Source organism: Xenopus laevis, chromosome 5L, assembly GCF_017654675.1.
Source record: "Xenopus laevis strain J_2021 chromosome 5L, Xenopus_laevis_v10.1, whole genome shotgun sequence".
Classification (NCBI taxonomy): domain Eukaryota; kingdom Metazoa; phylum Chordata; class Amphibia; order Anura; family Pipidae; genus Xenopus; species Xenopus laevis.
The window spans coordinates 131,057,789-131,064,240 of record NC_054379.1 but is presented as its reverse complement, the minus strand read 5'-3'; positions in this window follow the sequence as shown (position 1 = coordinate 131,064,240).

Below are 6,452 nucleotides of genomic sequence, written 5' to 3'. Positions count from 1 at the left end.
CCTTTAATTATGCTTGGGACGTGGGGTTTTCCGGATAATGGATATTTCCCAGCGACGGATTCTCTGGGCGTGCGCCCCTAGGCCGTGCGCTCCGCGCGGTCCTAGTGCCCGCCCGCACTACCACACACTGGTGCAAAAGCGCACTGGGGAGCACAGGCTCCCCACAGAGCGGCTGGGCGGCATGCCCCCCCAAAAAATGTGCCTCCCTAAGCCCGGGCCTATGTGGCCTAGCCACAAATCCGGGCCTGATATTTCCGTAATTTGGATCATCATACCTGCTAGAGTATGTCTACTAGAAAATCATGTAAAAAATGCAATAAACCCAATAGGCTGGTTTTGTCTCCAATAAGGATTAATTATATCTTAGTTTGGATCAAGTACAAGCTACTGTTTTATTATTACAGAGAAATAATTTGGATTATTTGGAGAAAATGGAGAAAGCTTTTCCGTAATTCCGAGATTTCTGCATAACATTTTTACAAATTACGGATCCCATATCTACCACAACACCCAGCATCACGTTAACACGGGTCTATGTCTGTGTTATATTCAAAGCAGGGTTTTCACAGAATAGGGTGCTTTTTAATTCCATACAGCAAAATACAAACTAAAAAAGTCAATTTGTCTAAATTAAGGATAGACCAGTCTGGAGGCAGGATGAAATTTTAAGAAATTTGCTCTTTCAAAGTGCCTGAGACTCTATTAGTTTAGTTCCAGTCAGAAAAGTAAAATATTTCAAGTTTACCCAGTCTTTAAGTGATTTTTCTCTGCTCTCTTAAATTGCACAAGGTAATCTGTCTCACAGCACATTCTAGGAGAGATATACCTCCTGTTTAGTCTGAGTCTTTTCAGCTATTGTGCTGCATTACAGCTATTGTGCCCCATTACTTTCAACATTGACAATAACCACATTTTATGCCTGCAACCAACCCACTGAGGGTTTTTAAATTAACTTAGTGATTGTTTTCTTTTTAACTTTTTGGTGGTATTTGTAGCTGTCTGTCTGGTGGAACAATATCATTTTGTATTTTGGATAAATTATAGAAAAATACAAATTGTCATGAACACATACCAGGTGTCAAAAAGCTAATCTCAAAGAGGCTGCAACTAAATGGACTGCAAGATTAGAAGAGACTAAAATACATAGTTGTTTTGGAAATATACATATATGGTTGCACTACTACATAGGAAAAAGTGCTACAGTGGCCTGAAAAAAGACTGTAGAATAAAAAATATAAAAGGTGATCAGCATCTGCTGGGATCTGGTACCCTATGAATAAAGCAGTATTGATCATAATGACAATGTTCATAGAAATTCAAGCTCCCACACTGCAATGTGGCTTTGGAATGTATATGTGTCATAGAGCCACAGCAATGCTTAAATGGATAATTTTTTGTGACATTTGTCCATTGTGCTCTGAAAGCAAATCTTTGACAGAACAGCCTAAAATCCTCTCTGCTATTGACTAACAAAGTTATTATTACCTTCAGCTGTCTGAAGCAATTGTCCAAGGGCAGCGAGAAGAGAGACAAGCTGACAGCCTGCCTCCAATCTCTCTCTTTTACGAAATGAATCAGGCTTTCGTCTGGCTCAATGAATTCTTGGTTAGGGCTTCAAAAACTTGCCTGACGCTGGAGAAAAGGAAAAAAAAAAGAATCATGAGTGTAAGTGAGGCCTCAGTGAGTGACATGAGTGTAGGACATTAAAGTGGAAGCAGCGTAAATGGGACCTAGAAGGATACAAAGAGATTTTCAACACACATGGCCAGAGGCAAAGTCAGACAACAGGGGCCCTTATATGAGGTAGGAAGCAATTATATTGGATTTATAACATAAGGCCTTTCAGCCGATGTTGAACCCAACTCCCAACTTTCTCAGAGCAAAAGGCTAGGATTTGCAGTGCAGTTCAAGAGGGGCACAGGTTGGACGGCCCTGATTTGATTCACAATTCAAATTCAGTGCTAGGCATAAAAGCAGGCACATATTGGAGTTCATATATATATATAGGAAGCATGACAGGAGATATTTTTCTATGTTTGTGTCCGGAGGTGGGGGTTAAGCTGGCCATAGACGCAAAGATCTGATCGTACGAATCGAGGATTCGTACGATTTTCGAACCGTGTGTGGAGAGTCCCGACATTTTTCGTCCGGCGGAGATCGGTCGTTTGGTCGATCGGACAGGTTAGAAAATTTCTGTCGGCTGCCGATAATATCTCTGCGTGTATTGCCGTGGGAGACTGTCACTAGCTTTAGTTGGACATAGATATCGTACTATTGCTGTCAGGGGCAGAACATTGCTGATCTGTTCTTTAACTAATCTGACTGGTAAGACTTTGATCTGAATGGTTAGTGGCGTGTGGGGAGATGGGAAAGTCCGATCGTACGATGATTCCTACAATCGGATCTTTGCGTCTATGGCCAGCTTTAGGGTGCACATGCTGCACCTACTGTAAGCCCACTGCCTGATGTCATGAACTTGCACCCTACATCACCAAATCATCCCCTGGGGTTATTATACCACCCCTTTATCTGTTTTTTGACCCTGGCAAAAGTGGCAAGCCTTCTCATTCTAACATTTGAAGAAATCTATGCACCATTTACAAAGGCTATGCACAATAAAACTAAAATTCTGGGATAATTGTTGAATTTTTTTGCCTGCTCTTAAGTGAGGCCATATTTCTTTTATATATTTCCCCTCAAGGTCAGACAACAAAATCCTCTCTGTCATACCCATATGCATTATCCCTCATGCAAACACAGGTACTACCTTACATTCATAAAACACTTATTTCTGTATTTGGATACCCCTTGGTTGTTTGTACAGACTCCCTGTTTGTGGTATTGAATGAATGATCAGTTGCTGGACCAAAGAAGGATTAATGACGCATTACTGCAGCAATGCCTGAAATCATTTTGAGAGCCCTGTCCCAGCATCTTATTTAGAGGATAATTAGAAATATGTTTGGATGCCTCAAAAGCAATCTACTGAAAATATCTGTAAATTGAGCCAAATATCTTACCAGAAATCAATTTGCAAACTAAAAATGGATTTTACGGAACACCATTTGTTTCCATCTGCCGTGCTTGCTTTGATCTGCTCTGCTGCGCTTATTGCTGTACAAATCTCTAATCCAAGATATGTACTTTTTTAAGGTGAATAAAAAGTCAATTTTGTGTAACTAATATAATTTGTTATTAAAAATAAAACCTGCAGTTCTAATGAATAAATTTGTTAAAGTAACAATAAAACTTTAGTTATACAATATATATTGTTATGAAATGCCGTTGTGAAATACTCAATCAGATATTTGCTTACCTTTCCCAGAAATGTCATCTATTCAACAGAGATTTCTGTGGAAATGGGGTGGCCACACCCCTTAAATACTGACCACACCTAGTTATGCCTCAACCCACCTTCCCTTTCTGCCACTTTCCAGCTTTCAGATGGGATGACCGACCCCAGTAGGCAGAAAATTACCCTGTGAGGCTACCATTCTATTGTTATTCTTACTTTTTAGTAAAAAAACTTCCTATTCAGTTCCTACTATACAGGATGACATCCTATACAGGGACGGGATCCATTATCTGTAAAAAACATTATCCATAAAGCTCCGAATTATGGGAAGGCCATCTCCCATTTTATCCAAATAATACAAATTTTTAAATATGACTTTTTTTCCTTTTTCTCTGTAATAATAAATCAATACATTCTACTTGATCCTAACTATGATATATAACTATTATATAACTATGATATAATTAATCCTTATTGGAAACAAAACCAGCCTATTGGGTTTATTTAATGTTTACATTATTTTCTAGTAGACTTTAGGTATGAGGATCCATTATCCAGAAAACCCCAGGTCTGGATAACAGGTCCCATACCTGTTCTTATACCAGTCTCTTATCACACCACTGCCTGATTGCTAAGGAAAATACATCTCTAGCAACTGAAATATCAAACCAGAGAGACGCTGAACAAAAGCTAAATAATTGAAGAGCCAATAAAAATGAAGACCAACTGAAGAATATCACTTTCTACATTATTCTAAAAGCTAACTTAATGGTGAACAACCCCTTTAAACACAGTAATGTCTGATATAATAGGGCTCAGTTAAAAATGCCGTACATGGTAAAAATGCACTTACAAGGTGCAAATTGCCATATATTATTCCCACAATGCAGTTTTCCCCAGATTTCCAGCGACATTGTGGCTGCTGCTAAGTTGAGTTTGCTGCTATTGCATGTGCCAAAATGGGCACTAATTACCGCATGTTTCTGTGAATCTGGCACACATTGTGCCATTTGCAGAGTGAGTATGGTGTCACATATAGAGTTCTAATGCATTTGACATATAATTTTTTGGTACAGCATTAGCTAATAACACCGCTGGTGAAAACATTGAACTAACACCACTAGTGGTAATTCCAGAGCTCCCTGGCATCAAGGTGTGAACTTGTTCTCTAATCATCAGACGAGGTTGAGCAGGCACATTGGTGCCACCTGTAAGTATTTGCAAGTGCAAGGAGAGACTGTTATTTTTATGAACAATGTTAATGTGTGCGCAATTTTGCTGCCATTTTTATATTGCATTTCTAAATGAGCCCTAATGTATGGGAAATACAGAAAAATTACTAATCATTTGGTATGGTAGGGAAAAATCAATACCAATGTGTGGGCAGGGTGTACACATGAAAAGAAACCATAATTTGTGGGCAAGGTAGAGAAACTATTGGTAGTAATGTATGGCATGGCAGGAAAATATAGTTAGTGTCAATGTGTGTGGTCATGGCAGGGAAAAAATCACTAGTAATGTATGGGCAATAAATGAAAACATAACCAATGACAAAATGTGGGCATGGTAGGGAAACATAATCAATAGTAAAATGTTGATATAGCAGAGAAATATCATGAATATAGTGAATAAAGCACCCCCTCTTGTAAAACATAATGATATTATAAGTTACCAAGGCCAAATGTTTTTATACAGGTCATGGAACTGCAAGATGACTTCTGATATCCTCATATTTTGCAACAGGAGGTACTTTTTTTATTATAATACACAAGTTTCAGTGAGTCATGTGACAGAAACTACATTACTAAGCTCCGATTATAACCGATGACATCATTAAGCACCTTTTTATAAAGATATAATTTACAGGATATGCATGGCTCTTGTGTAGTACACTGATATACAGACATAGCAGGAAACAGTGGCAGACATATTGCATGTGCAGATATTTCTCAGGGGCACCTATGAAACATTAACCATATGCTGTCCACCCTGGGCCATGCTTTAGATACATCATAGTAACTTGCGCTATAGTAACTGAAGGCAGTCGTTGTTTCCCCTACCAGGAGGAGAAAAAAATCACTGAGCCTAAAACCAGAGATTCCCCTGTCCAAAAGAACTTGGTAGTGATATGGGGCATGCTTGTAAATGCCACTTTAAATCAGGGTTGGGCATGTTCGATATGGGTGTGGTCTTTTGGAAAGTGATGGTAAATTGTCATAATGTTACCAATTTATTTTTATAACATCTTTATTATTGTCTTACGTTAAAAACCAAGCAATTACTGTGTTCATTTGCAGCATAATGATTATTTTGGAAACATTAAATGCTAAACCCATCTGCAAACTACTGGTAAGGCCAGTGGAGGGAATCTGTTTCTATTTTTGCAGATGATACTGAATTGTGCAGAACTATAGGTTTCATGCAGGATGCTGCCACTTTGCAGAGTGATTTGTCTAAGTTGGAATACTGGGCAGCAAACTGTAAAAAGAGGTTCAATTTTGATAAATGCAAGGTTATGCACTTTGGCAAAAAAACACCACAAGCTATAATTCACTGCTAAAAACCCTATACCCAAGTCACATGGCCCTAAGGAAGAGTCTCTCTGGCCTATGTAACACAGCATTTGTATTTGCTGTGGGACAAGATTGTGTTGAGTGGAGCTCAGTCTGGCAAGATGGGCCTAAATAAGATGCTATAAGAGAGACCAATCCAGCAATACTTACAAATGTTATTCAGAGCGTCATTGTGGCACCTGACCAGACTGCAACCACACTTCCCAGTAAAAGCAAACCCCAGAACTGGCCTGTACTGAACTCCAATATGTGCCTGCTTTTATGCCTAGCACTGAATTTGAATTGTGAATCAAATCAGGGCCGTCCAACCTGTGCCCCTCTTGAACTGCACTGCAAATCCTAGCCTTTTGCTCTGAGAAAGTTGGGAGTTGGGTTCAATATCGGCTGAAAGGCCTTATGTTATAAATCCAATATAATTGCTTCCTACCTCATATAAGGGCCCCTGTTGTCTGACTTTGCCTCTGGCCATGTGTGTTGAAAATCTCTTTGTATCCTTCTAGGTCCCATTTACGCTGCTTCCACTTTAATGTCCTACACTCATGTCACTCACTGAGGCCTCACTTACACTCATGATTCTTTTTTTT